Source organism: Humulus lupulus, chromosome 8 (genome assembly GCF_963169125.1).
Source record: "Humulus lupulus chromosome 8, drHumLupu1.1, whole genome shotgun sequence".
Lineage (NCBI taxonomy): Eukaryota > Viridiplantae > Streptophyta > Magnoliopsida > Rosales > Cannabaceae > Humulus > Humulus lupulus.
The window spans coordinates 34,914,495-34,932,969 of record NC_084800.1 but is presented as its reverse complement, the minus strand read 5'-3'; positions in this window follow the sequence as shown (position 1 = coordinate 34,932,969).

Here is an 18,475-nt window from a genome sequence, read left to right as displayed (position 1 = left end):
TGGGCGGCTAATGGAGATCGTTGGGGTGGCGGGGGCATGGGCCCTGTCCTGGCGACAGGAAGGATCGCCCCCGCGACCTGGGATGGAGGGGCTTTCTCCTTCTCCTTAGCCGGGGATTTGGTGGAGGTCCCAGCCGAGCTCTTGGACTCTCGAAGCCTTTTCAACCTTGGCCCCGCTGGGGGGTTCCCGCCGAAGACCACGCCCCGCAGGTTACCTCCGGGCTGAGACATCTTTTCTGTTAAGAACAAAAAACATGGTTATTACAAGGTAGCAATCATGCAGAAATAGAGGCAAAAGGTTTAAAGGCAATGAGTAAGCGAATACTAAGGGAGCCCTACCCCCCGAGCTGGAAGAGTCTAAGACGATTATCTCATGAACTGGCGCAGGTTCTAGGTCCGGTTCCGACTCGGGGCTGGACTCTTCTATATACTGCCTAATCCCCGGAGCATAGATACCCCTCTGGAGCGCCGGCCACGTGCGTAAGTTGGTCCCATACTCCTAAAAAAGGATCGACCTAAAAGCTAAGGTGTTATCTACTGCTACGGTACCCCTAGGCCGACTCTCTTGGTGATCCAGCACGAGCCGGTCAACACAATGGAGCAAGAGCGTGTCCAGGTCCGGATTCCTCGGGTGACGATGGACGAGCTGCCTAGGATTGAACCTAACCAGCCGGGGGTCTGCAGTGGCCCTATCTACATTCTTAAATAAGTAAGGATTTCCTTGGCCGGAGGGACCCGCGGCTGCTCCGGATTGGACCCTCTCCTCGTCCATCCTCTGGGCGACCTCCAAGGTCCTCTTCCTACTCCTCACGAGAGGAACTTCGTCACTCTCTTCCTCACCTTCGTCGTCTGCGATCTCCTCCGCGACGATCGGTCTGTTGTCGCGAGCTGGGGGCGGCCCCCGGGGCCTCTTCAAATTCAAAGTCTGATTTGGGGAAATCAGCTTGCAGAATACCATCGTCTCGTCGGTCACGAGCGCGCGGTAGTCTTTCTCACTGGGGGGCAGGCTCGCCAGTGTGTCGTATTGACCCCCGAGGGTCACGGATTTCTCGGTCCTCGCGTAGATGGCTGCAAGATCGGTTGAAGTCAGAAGTGAGATAAGGAGGGAGCTAAAATAAGATAACCCTTAAAAGGCGGGCTAAGGTCAAGGACCACTTGCGAGGGCGATTAAAGTAATGATGATCGCAGTTGCGGAACCCAGTTGACATGAAAAACTGGTCCTTGAAGTCATTCGGGTGGCTCGGCAGCTCGATGACCGCCGCTGTATTAGGGAAACGGGTTAAGTAATAGAACCCGTCGCCTCGCCCCCGCTGGTCCGGGCTGGCTTTGAGGCAAAAGAAGTATAGAATATCAGCAGGAGTGGGGACCTCCCACTCGTGCTTTTGAAATAAATACCTCAACCCCGCCAGCAGACGGTAGGAGTTTGGAGGGAGCTGAAATGGGGCCAACCCCACATAATTCAGGAAGTCGGCGAAGTACTGGTCCAGGGGGAGGAAGGCCCCTGCCTTGAAGTGTTCACCGCTCCAGGCCGCGAACGATTCATCGAGCGGCGTGCAGCTCCGCTCGCCCTCTGCGGCAGGTCGGGCAATCACTGAGGCTTTCCCCAAGGGAATGTTGTGGGTGATGAAGAGTTTGGTGATCTTGGCCTACTCGGTTATCTTCGAGACGATTCTCTCCGCCTCGAAAAACGCGTCAGGGGCCACCTCGGCCTGTTTCTCCACGGCCGGGCCAAAGTGGGGAATCGGCGAGCTGGGCATCACCGCCTTTCCTTTATCTTGTTGGGAGGCCGAGCTTCCCACGTTCTTCTGGGGCAGGTTCTTCTTCGGGGCCATCTGGTCGCCTATCGAACAAAAGAAAACACTTTAGAAAAGGCGACCCAAGCAGAAGGATGAAGCAAGTGTTAATTACACGAGCTGGGGTAAGCCCAGCCCGTGGAGAGTGGAACCACGCGGTTCAATGAACACGCGCCTAGGCCCTCAACAGATCCCAGATTACTCGGAATTCGTGTGTCAGGGGGCTCAGAATAAAAATTTGCCTTGGGGGGAAAGTTTCAATAGGCAAAACGTGCAAAACCGCTTTTGAGGCGTATTCCCTAAGCTACCCGGTTTTGCACCTAAAATTCCTAAAGGTCCTACCCAGAAATTGTCCTTGAAGAAACACCTTGAAACCCATGTTTTAAAACGATTTCCTGCAACAGGCGTGCCCTAATCTAAGAAGGGCCGTCACCCTCCATATCCACACAACCCAGAAAACCCCTGCATGTGGCTACAGTAAAATTTTTTACCTAAGCTACAGTGGCATGCTTTCAAAATAAACTGGGTCAGAAAACTTACAGTGTATGGCTGGATGGTGAGCGAGATTGCTGCGCTGGTAGGAGCTTCGTTGGTACAGTGGCTTCAAAGGCTTTAAAGAAACTCGTACGCTTAGGCTTCGTGAACGGAGAAGATGAAAACAGCAGAGATGAGGGTTTCGTCCTTCGGAAAGTCAGAGAAGGAAGAAGGAAATTTGAGAAATTTTTGAATGATAGGGTGGCCCGTGCGTAGGGTGATCACCCCCTCTTTATACAAGGGAAGGATCACGTGTAAAAGGCTCTTGGAAGACCCTCCACTCGAAATGTGAAACGACGGCTGGTCAGTAGGCTAGGCCATTTAATGCGGTTCTCGTAGAGTGTACCGTCGCCACCCACGACGCTCCTCGTATCAGACGCCTGCGAGAAGAATGGAATGCGAAGGGTTGTGGGGGAAGTCTAAAAGCCCCTACTGTGGTCTCCTATACATGACGTCATATACCACGAGCAGGAGCTTGGGGGGCAGATGTACGCCCTGATTTTCCCACGGGCTGATTAGCAGGACGAGCCTCAGACTAATCAGGTTTAGTCCGAGGTGCCCACAGGACGATGATCCTATTTCTAGGGCGGATCTTCTCAACTCGAGAGGGGCCTCTGAAGGCCACGCCAGGAGAATAGCTCGGAATACGAGCTGTTCGTGTCGCGAGGAGCCCAGGAAGCTCTGAGCCTTTATGAAGTCAACAAACGCAAGATAAACGTGCATATATCTGACATCACGTGTCTGATATCCCCTTGACTTCTCGGACACGCAGTAGGAACGTGCGTGTCAGACACCCACGGATGGGTTGGGCCGTGCAGCCCATTATATCCTTCCATGCTGATTAGACCACACTTATGTGTCAGGTTTAAGAATTAATCATGAATGCCACAGAGTGGATATGACAAATGGTAAGGTCACGGGATGACCTCCCTACCAACTTCCAGGTGCCTTCTCCTATAAATAGGGAGACCCTGGGAGTTGATAGGGGTTGGAAAAAATAGTCTTTGGAGGACTATATACTTTGTAAACAAAATATCCAGAGAGGATGAATAATATTGACTAGTGGAGTAGAAGGATTTTAACCTTTGAACCACTTAAAAACGTGTCTTGAGTCACCTAGTTCATTATATAAGATTTCATATCTGTGACGGTTCTACCTTGAGTGCTAATCTTTTTCTCTTCTTCTCTTAATTACCTGTTGCCGAAGAACCGCGTCAACAAGCAATAATACTGACTAGTGGAGTAGAAGGATTTTAACCCTTGAACCACTCAAAAAACGTATTTTGAGTCACCATTTCATTTCTAAGATCATTTATCTATTTCGGTTCAACCTAAGCACTAATCCCTTTCTCTTCCTTTCTTAATTACCTGTTGGCGAAGAACCGCGCCAACAGTTTGGTGCTTTCATTGAGAGCAAGTCAGATTAGTGCGGCCGCAAACATCCAACTATGGTGACTAATCGATCCAGACACGGTAACGAGACGGAACAACATGATGGGCAGGAGGCTTATCATGTCGCCATCTCCGACGAACAAATTCCTGAAGTCCATCGGTGGCCAGGAAAACAGCCGGCGGGTCAAGATGACACTGGAAGTTCGGCGCCCCGGCCACCTAATCCAAACCCATGTTATTACACTGCGGTGGAAATGGAGAATGCTCAGCTAAGGAGCCAGCTAGCAATAGCTAATTAGCAGATCAAGGATGTGCTGGCCCGACTACCCCCTCTCACAACCAACGTTAACGTCGGAGAGAGGCAAGGCGAGGCTCCTAAGTCTAGCCGGGGTAATCGGTCCAGGCATAGCCGCGCGGACAAACTTTCGACAGCCAACTCCACTCCTTCATCGCACCGTCGAGAGGCAAACTTCGGAGAAGTGCCTAGAGCCGAACAACAGCAGTACAGTCGTTTGGTTAGGACTTCGACTCCTAGCTCCCAACCAGCCTCGAGCGCGCCCAGGAGAGCTCGAGGAAATTCCAGAAGGAGGTCCGGGGAGGGCTCGCAGCGTCGGCCCGTCCCCAACAGCCATCCTGCGCCTCGTCCAGACCGCCAGGCGCGGGACCCGCAGGTTGGTAGGGCCGAAAGGCCCCCACCTAATTTGATCCGTCCTAACGGAACTAGGATCGCCTCTCCGGTCAGGCATCCTCCGTCTCCAATCAGATATCCATCCCCTCCTCGGCCCGTCCGAGATATTCCAGCCTATGGAAGTAGCAGGAGAAACCCGCCATCAGCCGAACCTTCCCGACGTAGCAGGGCGCTGAGAGAAAGCCCAGATCCTCACCACCAAAGGCGAGCTCTGAGCCTCTCTAGCAGGAGCTATTGGACCGGCAGTCGCCGGAGTGACCTTTCAGGTGGAGACTTGCGTCAGAGTTTGAGCTCGGCACAAAGTCCACAAGCCACCCAGGGGGCGACCTGCGAGACCGCCTTAACTCTCATAGAGGGGAGCCAGCAGGAGGAGATAGCCATGCTCGCTCAGGGGGAGCCCTGTCCGAAGTACGTAACGGAGGGAATGCCCCAAATAACCTATCTCAAGATAGGAGGGGCAATAACCCACCAAATATGTACAATGGATTCGGAGCTGTTGAACAGCCCCGGAATAACCAAGGAAATCAGGACCAAACCCTCGAGCGCCTGGCCCAGATGGAGGAGCTGATGAGGAAGCTTCTGTCGAAGGAAGAAAAAGATAAATATGATTCAGGGGACGAGATGGAGCTCTTCTCCCCCAGCATAGCAGCAACGGCTTACCCACCTGGTTTCTGTATTCCGCACCTGTCTAAATTCAATGGAGACGGAGATCCGTCAGATCATCTGGGGATGTTCAACACCCTGATGATGGCCCACAACATTGGCCCCGAGCTGAGGTGTTTAATCTTTCCTTCCACACTGACTGGACCAACCAGGCAGTGGTTCAAGCAAGGCAAAAGACAGTCAATCAGCTCCTGAAAAACTTTCTCGGCTGACTTCCAAAGGGCATTCCGAGCCTCCCAGGCTGCCCACATCCAGGCCGACTCTCTGGCTAATGTGAGGCAGCAGCCCGGCGAAACTCTGAAGGCCTACCTAAGCAGATTTGCGAATGTCGCTGCTCGGTCCAGAGACGCGGATGATAGCTCCAAGCTCATGGCCATGAGAACTGGAATCCTCGTCCGAGGGGAACTCTGGAAAGATATACAAAGAAAGGGAGTTAGCTCGGTTAACGAATTCCTCAACAGGGCCTAGGAAGGGATCAACTTGGAGGAAGTCGAAGCCTTAGCTGCAGGAACCAGCCAAGTCCCTGATCAATCCGCTGGAGTGGGGACTGAGGTCGTGGCAGCGACCCAAAACGTCACACAGAACAACCAGCTCGGTGGAGGCAAAAGAAAGGGGAATGGCGAAAACAGCCAGCACGGCCCAAAGAAGAATAAGTCCGTGAAAAGTTCAAGCCCGTCTACGTGATTTATATTGAGCTCACCCAGTCTAGGGAGAATATCTTCCTAGCTAACTCTACTCGCCTCCCCTGGAAGAGGCCGGAGCCGTTGAAGCACCAATAGGGGAAGAGAGACACCTCCAAGTTTTGCCGTTTTCACAACGATGTTGCCCACAATACTGATGATTGTAGGCATTTAAAAGATGAGATCGAGACTCTCATCCGAGCCGGCCCTTTGGCCCAATACGCGCAGAACAGGGTTCCAGCAAGTCGACCTGCTCCAGAAGTCCCGGCCAGTCAGTTCGGGTCTTGGGTAGATCAGGACGTCCCTCCTCCAGTGATAGGAGGGGAGATATCCACCATCTCTGGAGGTCCACATATGGCTGGCACGAGCAGGGGTGCCCAGAAGAGGTACATGAACGAACTCAAGGCGCACAATGGAGTAGAGTTCGTCCCGGAGCAGCGCCCGCCAAAGCAGCAGTGATTGGAGAAGCAACCGATCATTTTTACAGAAGAAGATGCGGGCCATGTCCAGTTCCCGCACAATGACCCTCTGGTCGTAGCAGTTCAGCTCGCTAATCGGAGGGTTAGGAGGGTGCTGATCGACAATGGGAGCTCGGTGAACCTCCTATTCCGGTCCACATTAGAGAAGATGGGTTTGACTGTCGCTGAGCTGAAGGCGACCTCCATGATGCTATATGGTTTTTCAGGAGAAGGATCAGCGGCTATAGGAACTATCGAGCTGGTGATCACCCTGGGGGAAGGACCTCGGACAGTCTCCAAACTCCTCGAGTTCGTGGTCATCGACTACTCCGCTGCGTACAACGCAATTTTGGGACGGCCCACGCTCATAGCCTTTGAGGCCGCCACATCCATTCGCCACCTCGCGATGAAATTTCCTACCTCCACGGGAATATGCACTGTCCGTGGCGATCAGCTCGTTGCCAGGGAATGCTACAACATTTCCATGAAGGGAAAATCGAAACTTGGGCAGCTGGCAATGGCCATCCAAAGTGGTGAAGAGGAATCTCGGGACCCCTCGGCTGGTCCTGAGATTGAAAAACCTCAAAGCGCCGAGGGGGAAAATATCGTCTTAAGTGAGGATATTGACCCCCGAATAGGCGAGGACAGATCCAAGCTCCAAGCTATTGAGGGGATCGAGGAAGTAAACATTGATCAGCAGAACCCATCACGGATGGTCAAGCTCGGAAAAAACCTCTGCAGCAAGAGGAAGGCGGAGCTGATCAGATTTATGCGGGATAACCTGGATGTGTTTGCGTGGTCACACGAGGACATGGTGGGAATCAGCCCGAGTGTCATCACGCACACACTTCATATGGATAAAAGCGTTCTTGCAAAGTCCCAGAAGCAGAGACGCCTAGGAACAACCCGGGCTGAAGCCTTAGAGGAAGAGGTAGCCCGGCTCAAAAAATGCGGCTTTATCCGTGAAGCCAAGTTTTCGATTTGGGTCGCCAACCCCATGCTGGTCCCGAAGCCCAATGGGAAATGGCGGACCTGCATCGATTTCTACGACCTGAATAAAGCCTGCCCCAAGGATTGTTTTCCATTGCCAAGGATTAACCAGTTGGTGGATGCCACAGCGGGGCACGAGCTCATGTCCTTTATGGACGCGTACTCAGGCTACAATCAGATCCCCATGAATCCGGCGGACCAGCAGCACACCAGTTTCATGACCCCAACTAACGTTTATTGTTACAAGGTCATGCCCTTCGGGCTGAAGAACGCTGGAGCTACGTATCAAAGGTTAGTGAATAGAATGTTCGCAGACCAGATCGGAAAAAACATGGAAGTGTACGTTGACGACATGCTAGTCAAGTCAAAGACTGCCGATAACCATGTTTCTGACCTGGAGGAATGCTTCAAGATACTACGGGAGTATGGCATGAGGCTAAATCCACAGAAGTGCACTTTTGGAGTCACGTTGGGAAAATTCCTGGGTTTCATCGTCAATACCCGAGGAATCGAGGCGAACCCCGACAAGATCAGATCATTGCTCGAGCTTCCCTCATCCAGGTCGCGCAAAGATGTCCAAGGCCTGGCAGGAAGGGTGGCAGCCCTCAATCGGTTTATTTCCAAGTCCACCAATAAGTGTTTGCCATTCTACAACCTGCTCCGAGGAAATAAGAAGTTCGAGTGGACAGAAGAATGCGAAAGCACTTTCCTCGACCTGAAGGCACATCTGGCCGAGCCACCTGTACTATCCAAACCAAAAGCAGGAGAGCCTCTTTTTCTCTACCTGGCTGTCACGGAGGATGCAGCCAGTGCCGTGTTAGTCCGGGAAGAAGATCGGATTCAGAAGCCAGTTTATTACATCAGCAAGAGACTTCTCGGAGCTGAATCCCGGTACCCGTTGATGGAGAAATTGGCGTTCTGCCTTATCACGGCCTCGCGAAAGCTCAGGCCATACTTCCAGTCCCACTCAATACACGTCATGACCGATCAGCCTTTAAGGCAGGTTTTTCAAAAACCTGAAGCATTGGGACGCTTGTTAAAGTGGGAAATCGAACTCAGCCAGTTCAAGATTATGTACACTCCGCGAACTGCTATAAAGAGTCAGGCCCTGGCCGATTTTGTAGCCGAGTGCACAGGATTCTGGGAGGATCCTGCAGAAGACTCACCCCGGGTCGCCTCGGCCCAAGCATCGTGGAGGATATTCCTCGATGGTTCATCCAACGAGAACGGCTCCAGGGCTAGAATCATTTTTATATCCCCTGAAGGACATAGATTCCAATCGGCGCTGAGGTTTGGATTCAAGGCCTCCAACAACGAGGCCGAATACAAAGCTTTGCTGGCCGGGCTAAGAATAGCCCAGGAGCTGAGGGCGAGCTCCGTCCAGTGTTTCAGTGACTCCCAGCTCGTGGTAAACAAGGTTCTGGGCGAGTATCAAGCACGAGGACCCAAGATGGCTGCCTACCTAGCAAAGGTAAAAGTTGAGCTATCCGCGTTTGGGCGAGGCTCGATCGAGCAGGTACCTCGGGAGCAGAACGCTAACGCAGACACTCTTTCCAAGCTCGCCACCTCCGGGGAGACGGAGACCTTGGAGTTAGTGCCAGTAGAGTTCTTGGGGAAACCAAGTATAGAAGAAGTCAGGACGGAGGTCGAGATGATCGACGCCAAGCCGACCTGGATGACCCCCATCCTTGAGTATCTCACCGAGGGAAAGCTACCCGAAGGACGTAATGATACACGACGAGTGCTGTATCAAGCTCCCAGGTATACGATAGTAGACGGGGTGTTATACCGACGTGGGCACTCCCTACCCCTCCTACGATGTGTTCTTCCAGGCGAAGCACAGGCCATCCTGCAGGAGGTGCATGAGGGTTTTTGCGGAGATCACACTGGGGGGGCAAAGCTTGGCCTTAAAGGTCCTGAGGCAAGGTTATTACTGGCCAACTCTGTCCAAATACTCGATCTCATACGTGAAGAAGTGTGACAAGTGCTAGCGATTCACCACAGTTGCCCGAGCTCCCCCAGTCGAGTTGAAGATGATCTCTTCCCCATGGCCGTTTGCAGTTTGGGGGATCGACTTGGTTGGCGCCCTCCCTACTGGAAAAGGCGGAGTCCGTTACGCCATGGTGGCCATCGACTACTTTACGAAGTGGGCTGAGGCAGAACCTTTGGCAACGATAACTTCCAAAAAAGTCCTGGACTTCGTGGTTAAGAGCATTATCTGCCGATTCGGGCTGCCCAAGAAGATCGTTTCCGACAATGGGACTCAGTTCGACAGCGACCTGTTCACCGAGTTTTGTGAGAGGTACAGAATTGTGAAAAGTTTCTCCTCCGTGGCCTATCCTCAGGCGAATGGCCAGGTCGAGGCTGTCAACAAGACGTTAAAGGCGAGCCTCAAGAAGAGACTAGACCAGGCGAAGGGAGTCTGGCCAGAACAGCTCCCCCAGGTTCTCTGGGCATACCAGACCTCGCATCGGACTCCTACGAGTCATACTCCTTTTTCCTTGACCTTTGGGAGTGAGGCAGTCCTCCCTTTCGAGATTAAGGTGCTTTCTTATAAGGTCCAGTCATATGACCAGGACCGCAACCACGAGCTTCTTTGCACCTCTTTAGACTTGATTGATGAAAGACGAGAAGATTCGCAGCTCCAGCTCGCACATTATCAGCAGAAGATCTGTAACGCTCTGGTTACCCCAGAACAGTTACGGTGAACAGTGAACCGAAAATTTGACTCGCTACCCGAGTCCTTTGGTTAAAAACGTGATCTAAGTATTATTAACAGGCTAAGGTGAAAAACCAGTAAAAAGGAAAGGATATTTTGCATTAAGTAAATAAACTGCTCATGAGCCTTTAAAAACGTTTACAAGTTGTTCATAATACAAAAGGGTCGCTACTATCTCAAATTTGTAATCCCTGCGAACCTAAGCGACACAAATAGGGTAAACCCCTAGTCCCTCTGAGAACTCCCTGACTATGGTGGTTAAGCGGCCCGATATGTACACAACATCGCCCAAGCTCTCCACTCAGGGTTAGGTGAGCTTCTCTTTCCCTTTACCTGCACCACATAGCACCCATGAGCTAAGGCCCAGAAAGAAAACACAATAAAGCATGACATAATATCAACAATGATCATAATAACCATTCAAGACTATTAGTCCATAACAGATAGGTGACAGTAACAAAAGTCACAAAAGTGGGTACAGCTCCCTTTAGCCATGTGACGATAAGGTCACCAGGGCTTAACTGATAAGTGGTTCTTTCATAAGCTTAATCAGGATAGGTGCATGGTGATTGGTCACCAACATAACCTTCCTCCCGACTCTAGAGTCGTAACTATGGACAGCGTCCCCTAGCCATGTGACAAGCAGTCACCGCGGTCATATACCTTGGCTATGAACATCTGGTCTTAGACCAGGCAAGCGCTTATAAGTTCTTCGACCTTAGGGTCGGTCTAGCATTAATGCCGTAGAGCCATTCAATGCATGTTCATTGACTTTAGGGTCGGTCCCTGACTAGTCAGTACCATAAACAAGTAATCAACGTGCACTAGCATTTAATATGCAATTCATGTCCACATATACCAACCAACATGCTTCAATAACAAACCATGCATGTCATATACATATACAGGGTGCATCTGTATCCATACACTGTTTTCTTTCCTCTGGTTCGAGTGAAAGTTATTATAAGAACGACCCCTGAGAACGATCAATCTTTTAGCTCCTTAGCAGTTACCTAGTCACAACCAAATATAACCTCCATTAATGAGAATTCACATGAATAGGGTCTTAACCTAAGCACCACTCTCGGGACCTCGAAACATGCCCACACGGTGAGTAGATTCGATCCCGGGCCTTAAGGATTGAAACCCCAAGTCAAAAACCCTTAAAAACACTCAAAACAGGACTTAGAAGGAACAGGGTAGTGCTACAGCGATCAACCCCTAGCCCCCCAGCGCTATACTCAGAACCACCCATATGCCAAAAATCCTCCTGAGGAGCGCTGTAGCTCCCTAAGGTGGGCGCTATAGCGCTACCTCCAGACCCAAACTCCCCTGAACCGACCTTCTTCAACTCCTTCGATTCTAACTCAATTTCGAAGCTTCCAAATCCTATTCTTGATGCCAAATGAATCCAAAAACCATTCTAACACACCCCAAACATCACAAGCATGGGAACCCTAGCCAAAACTCCCAACAAAGCCAAGAATTCACCCTAGAAATCCCAGCTGCAAAACAGAACCAGAACAAGGCAAACCAAAGAAATCCATGGTTAGAAACTTACCCAAAGTTCAGCTTATGACGCTCTTCAATGATGGAACACACTCCCAAACTCCCAAGGCTTGCTTCCTAAGCTTGAATCCTCAAAATTGGTTCAAAAACCACAAAGAAAGGTGAAGAGAAGAAGGTACGGGAGAACTCTTAAGCATACTCTATTTTTCCACTATCTTCTTCAGCCACCAAAGGATATATCTATCCTAGGGGTGAAATGTCCATTTTACCCCTAGGTCAATTAATAGTTTCTAAAGTCTCCCAAGGGCATATTTGGTACTTCCCTCCTATCTCATTAACCATAATTAACGCTCTCCAATTCCCGCTATTCTCAATAATCTCAAACACCAATAATTCACAACCCGTTACCCTTTAATACCCGGTAACGCTCTAATCATTAAAATCACCCCGAGACTCAACCCAAGCCCCGACACTTAAACCTGTTGTGACTAAACCACTAAATCATATTTAAAGATCGTCTCATGCCGAATAGCTCGAACAAACCCACATTATAATGTGGTCTCAACACATATCATCGACATGCATACAATTATACAATTATACTCTCAACGAGCCAAATTACCAACACACCCCTGTAAGCAAATGTGGACCCACATGCATGCATTTAACATCATATTATAATATAATTCTCATGAACATACATAAGCACATTTAATGGCATAATTAAACAGTTATGGCCCTCCCGGCCTACTAATCCAGCCATTAAACCATATTAGGGAATCCGGGGCATAACAAGATCACTCGCTATTTCAACTCAAAATTCAAAAATCACGTCTTTAACGTTGGTGACCTGGTCCTCAGGAGAGTTTTCCTGGCCAGTAAGGATCCCAAAGATGGAGTCTTGGGACCGAACTGGGAAGGGCCATATCAAGTCATCGAGGTCATTAGAGAAGGAACTTATAAATTAGCTCGGCTAAATGGAGGGGCAGTCCCACAAACTTGGAACGCCATCCATTTGAAGAGATATTATCAATGATTCACTTGTAAGGCCTGAAAGGCCATTTTTTATGTATTAAGCAATGAGAATTAACTTTTTGTTTATGTTTGTACATGTTTTCAAGTGTAATCTAAAGTAACCACGAAAGACCATTTCCCAGTTACTTGGGGGGCATATGGAACCTGGATATAACCAGGTCGCCTTAATGACTTAGAAGTTGATTCATATCGATTGATCGTTGTTTTTCTTAAAAAACGCGAGATATTGATAAGGATTAACGCGAACTAAGTCCTATCCTGGATATAACCAGGTCAAAAAACTTAGAAGTTGATTTAAATCTATTGATCGTTGTTCTTCTTAAAGAGCACGAGATATTGATAAAAATTAACACGAACTAAGTTTTCAAATTAAGTTTCTGGATATAACCAGGTCAAAAAACTTAGAAGTTGATTTAAATCTATTGATCGTTGTTCTTCTTAAAGAGCACGAGATATTGATAAAAATTAACACGAACTAAGTTTTCAAATTAAGCTCCTGGATATAACCAGCTCAAAAAACTTAGAAGTTGATTTAAATCTATTGATCGTTGTTCTTCTTAAAGAGCATGAGATATTGATAAAAGTTAACACGAACTAAGTTTTCAAATTAAGTTCCTGGATATAACCAGGTCAAAAAACTTAGAAGTTGATTTAAATCTATTGATCGTTGTTCTTCTTAAAGAGCACGAGATATTGATAAAGAATTAACACGAACTAAGTTTTCAAAATAAGTTCTTGGATATGACCGGGTCAACAAAAAAAAAACTTAGAAGTTGATTTAAATCTATTGATCGTTGTTCTTCCTAAAGAGCACGGGATATTGATAAAAGTCAGCGCGAACTAAGTTTTTGAAAAAATTGTAACTGAAATGCGTAGAGGCAAAAGGGAGTTAATCAATTCAAAGGTAAAAATTAATTGTCTCGAGGTGGGAACACCTCATGCAAAAGTTACAACAAAAAAAAAAAGAATGAAAGAGTGGGGGCAAAATGGAAAGGCCCTAGGTTCCACCGGTTGGCCCCTGGGAGGTCGCCGTCTCACCCTGCTCAGCTGCGCCAGAGAGTTCCCCGGCCTTGGAAGGTGCTTCTTTCTCGAGGAGAGCTTTGAACTTCTCCAGCAAGGGCTCCCAGACGTCCGCTGCCAGGAAGGAGAAGTCGGCGTCCTGATTATAGGTACAGCAGTGGTAGAACATGTCCTCCATGGCAGTGCCTGAAGTTTCCTGCTCGGCCTCCAGGGCGACCTTGGCCTCGACCTTCGCAGTGTCTAGGTCGGCTCGCGAGGCGGCGAGGGCGGCTTTGGTGGTCTCAAGCTCTTGTAGCTTGGGACGGGCCTCTTTCAGCTCGGCCTGCGCGGCCGCTAGAGCGACCGTAGCCGCCTGCAAGGAGGTCTGGTGGTTTGCCACAACCGCCTGGTGCTCGCTCCTCATCTCCTCGAGCTGGGCCTTGGTCCTGGCTATGCTCCGATGAAGGGCAACGACGCTCTGCGAAAACAGAGAAACACATGCCTTAAAAAAAAAAAAAGGGAGAAAGAAAAAAAAAGGGCAAGGCATGATAGTCAAAAACCATAAAAGGTTGAGGTTAGCTTACCGTTAGGGCCATGCCCAGTGAAGACTCCAGCACGCCCACCGGGCTCCTGGTTTCGATGGCCCTGAGCTCCTTCTCGTTGAACTTGTATATGTGGCTGACGGCGTAGTTCGCCGACTCATACACCGTCCCCCGGAAGGCCTCTGGAATCTTCTCCAGGTCCTGGGGATCAACCGGGATACGCACCTCGGAGGTTGAAATTGCCGAAGTCCCGGGTTCCGCCCCTATGTCCCGGACGAGGGCCAGAGCTCGTGGAGGGGCTGGGGGCATGCTGCTCCCCCCTGCGGCAGGAGGAACAGTTCCCACAACCTGAGCGGCGGGAGGCTGCTCTTTCTCCTTTGCAAGAGACTTGGTCGGGGTCTTGGCGGTTTTCTTTAAAGTCCGGGGCTTCTTCATTTTGGGCCCAGAGGCCCTGGCTGAGGGATTCCCCCCAGTAAACGCAGCTCGAAGACTCCCTCCGGGCTGAGACATCTCTTCTGTCAAAACAAAGATATGGTTAGTACACAAGTTAGCAGCCATTCAAAAACAAAAACAAAGGGGGAAAAAGAGAAATTCAAGTATATATATATACTAAAAGGGATCCTTCCCCCTGAGCTAGAAGAAGAACCTATGGTTACGACCATCGGCCCCGGAGCTCCTGTGGGAGAATCTAAGTCGATTATTTCCCGAGCTGGCGCAAGGTCTGGATCCGACTCTGGTTTCGGGCTAGATTCTTCTACATACTGCCTAAGTCCTGGAGCTATGGCACCCCTCCGGAGTGATGGCCATGACCGAAGGTTGGTCCCATACTCCTCAAATAGGATCGACCTAAAGGCTAGGGTGTTATCTACGACTACGGTACCCCTAGGTCGGCTATCTTGGTAATCCAGCACGAGCTGGTTGAGACAGTGAAGCAGGGTTGTATCCAGGTCCGGATCACTTCGGTGACGTTGGACGAGCTGTCTGGGATTGAACCTAGCTAGCCTGGGGTCGGCGATGGCCCTATCTAAATTCCTAAACATGTAAGGGTTACCTTGGCCAGAAGGACCCGCTGCTGCTCCGGACTGGATCCTCTCCTCGTCCGTTCTCTGGGCGACCTCCAACGCCCGCTTCCTGTTCCTCACGAGGGGAACCTCGTCCTCCTCATCTTCGTCCCCCGCGACCCCCTCCACGATGGTAGGCCTAGTATCGCGAGCTGGTGGAAGCGCCCGGAGCCTCCTTAGGTTCAGAGTCTGATTTGGGAAGATCAGCTTACAGGCCACCATCGTCTCGTCTGTCACGAGCACACGGTAATCCTTTTCACTGGGGGGCAAGCCCGCCAGTGTCTCGTACTGGGCCCTGAGGGTCACAAATTTCTTTGTCCTCGCGAAGATAGCTGCAGGATTAATCTAAGTCAGAAAGGGATACAAGAGGAGCTAAACAATACTTAACTTACGAGCTAAGGTTGAAAAGCACTTACGAGGACGATTGAAGTAGTGGAGCTCGCAGTTTCGGAACCCCGTCGACATAAAGAATTGATCTTTGAAGTCGTTGGGGTGGCTGGGCAGCTCGATGACCGCAGCCGTGTTGGGGAACCGGGTTAAGTAATAAAACTCGTTGCCTCGCCCTCGCTGCTCCGGGCTGGCCTTGAGGCAGAAAAAGTACAAAATATCTGCAGGAGTGGGGACCTCCCACTCCTATTTCAAGAATAAGTATCTTAACCCCGCCAACAGCCGATAAGAGTTGGGGGGGGGAGCTAGAATGGGGCCAACCTCACGTAATTGAGGAAATCAGCAAAATACTGATCCAACGGGAGGAAGGCCCCCGCCTTAAAATGCTCGTCGCTCCAGGCCGAGAATGCCTCGTGAAGTGGCGCGCAGCTCCACTCGCCCTCTGTGGGTGGTCGGGCAACCACGGATCCTCTCCCCAGCCCGATGTTATGGGAGAGGAATATTTTGTTGACCCTCGCCTGGTCAGTGATCTTTGAAACGATCCTCTCTGCCTCAAAGAACGCGTCAGGAGCCACCTCGAGCTCCTGTTCCACCGCTGGCCCGAAGTTGGGGATCGGGGATTCGGCCATCACCTCATTTCCTTTGTCTTGACGGGAGGACGAGCTTCCTATAGGCTTCTTGGGAGCATTCTTCTTGGGTCCCATCTGGTCGCCTAGTGAACAAAAAGAAGAAATTTTAGAAAAAGGCGACCTAAGGTGGAAGAGAATCTTAATGTGTTTCTTTGAAACGAGCTGAGGTAAGCCCAGCCCGTGGAGAGTGAGACCACGCGGTTCTAAGAACACGCGCATGTGCTCCCAACAAATCCCCAATTACTCGGAATTCGTGTGTCAGGAAGGTCAGGATAGAATTTGCCTTGGAAGGAAAATTTCAGTAGGCAATAAGGCAAAACCGACTGTGAAGCATGTCCCCTAAGCTACCCGGTTTTGCACCCAAAAATACCGAATGCTCTAAACAAGCATACCAAAAATGCTACCCAGAAAAGGCATCCTGTAAACCATGTTCCTAAACGGTTTTCTACAGCAAAGATACCCTAACCTAAAAGGCTTTCACCCTTCATTCCCACAAAACCCAGCAAACCCTTGCATGTGGCTACAGTAAATATTTACCTAAGCTACAGTAAAAAATAATTTTGAAACATGCACAGTCAGGAGACTTACAGAGTGTTTGGCTGGGAAGTGGATGAGGATATCGCCTGGGTTGGGGCTTCATCAGAGTAGTTGGTTCCAAGGCTTCGAAGGAGTCTTTGCACCTGAACTTCTTGAACGTTGGGAATGGTGGTCGGGAAGAAGAAGGTTTTTTCTCTTGAAGATGAAGAGAGAAGAAGAGGAAAATTTCTGAAAAATTTCAAATGAAGGGGATGCCTGTGCGTAAGGTGGCCACCCCTTTTTATATGCGTGAAGGGTCACGTGAAGAGGGCCGTTGGATTACCCTGATGTGGGATCCAAGGCCCTCCACTCGAAATATGAAACGACGGCTGGGCATAGGCTAGGCCATTAAATGCGGTTTTCGGAAGACGTACCGTCACCAACCACAATGTTCCACGTATTCGGCGCCTGCGTAGAATGTGGAATATGAAGAGTTCAGGGGGAAGCCTAAAAGCCCCTACTGTGGCCCTACACGACGTCGTGTACCACGAGCAGGGGCTTGGGGGGCAGATGTACTCCTTGATTCTCCCACGGGCTGATTAGCGAGCTTAGATATGGCCTAATCACGACTACCACGTGAACATCCCCAAGACCGGAGCTGCCATCATAAGGTCCTACCTCCTTAGCTCGAGGTAACCTAAGGGTTCGCCAAGATTGCTTAAGGACTGAGCCTGGGCTCTGAAGACCACAGGTCGAGGGAAGCATCCAGCTCGTGGTACGAGCTGGAGTTGAAGGCTGTGACCTTTTATAAAGTCAGTCACGCAAGGTAAACGTGCATATATCAGACATCACGTGTCTGATATACCCCTGACTTCTCGGACACGCTGCAGGAACGTGCGTATTCAGAGACTCACGACTGGTTTGGGCCATGCGGCCCATTATCCCCTTACCTATTGATTTGACCACACTTATGTGTCAGGTTTAGGAATTAATCATGAATGTCACAGAGTTGACATGATAGGTAAGAAGGTCACGGGATGACCTTCTTACCAACTCCCAGGTGCCTTCTCCTATAAATATGGAGACCCTGAGAGTTATAAGAGGTTGGATTCTATATTGTAAGAAATACCCTGTAATCAAATATCCAGTATATAGCAATAATACTGACTAGTGGAGTAGAAGGATTTTAACCCTTGAACCACTCAAAAAACGTATTTTGAGTCACCATTTCATTTCTAAGATCATTTATCTATTTCGGTTCAACCTAAGCACTAATCCCTTTCTCTTCCTTTCTTAATTACCTGTTGGCGAAGAACCGCGTCAACAATATGTATGTTGTGCTTGATACCACGGATTGTGGTGATATATTTGTGATGTGCGATCCGAGACGGTCCTAGGGAGTAGATTAGAAAAATAGTCACAACGGAGTCAAATACCCAGCTCGGGGGGAGCCTAGGGGTATTTTGGGAAATATAGCACATGTTTGGGGTTACTGGGTAACGAGTAGTAATTTAGCGATTATTAGTGTAACGACCCGAATTTGCTAATCGGGCTTAGGGCCTTGATTAGTGTGCCTGGAGGACAATAAGTGATTTAATATGCTAATATGTGGATTTATGTGAATATGTGATAATGATGCATGTTTAATTGAGTTAAATATGCATGTGGGCCCCGTCTGGATATTAGGGGCATAAATGTTATATATATGTGATATGTCTGTGCAGCACGATCCGAGACAGTCCTGGGGAGCAGTTAGCCAGGAAGTCACAACGAGGTTGAGAATCCGACTCGGGGCGAGTCGAGGGGTAATTTGGGTACTAGGTGTGTTATGGGATTATCGGGACATGAAAATAAATATTTGGAGATATATTTGAGGATAGA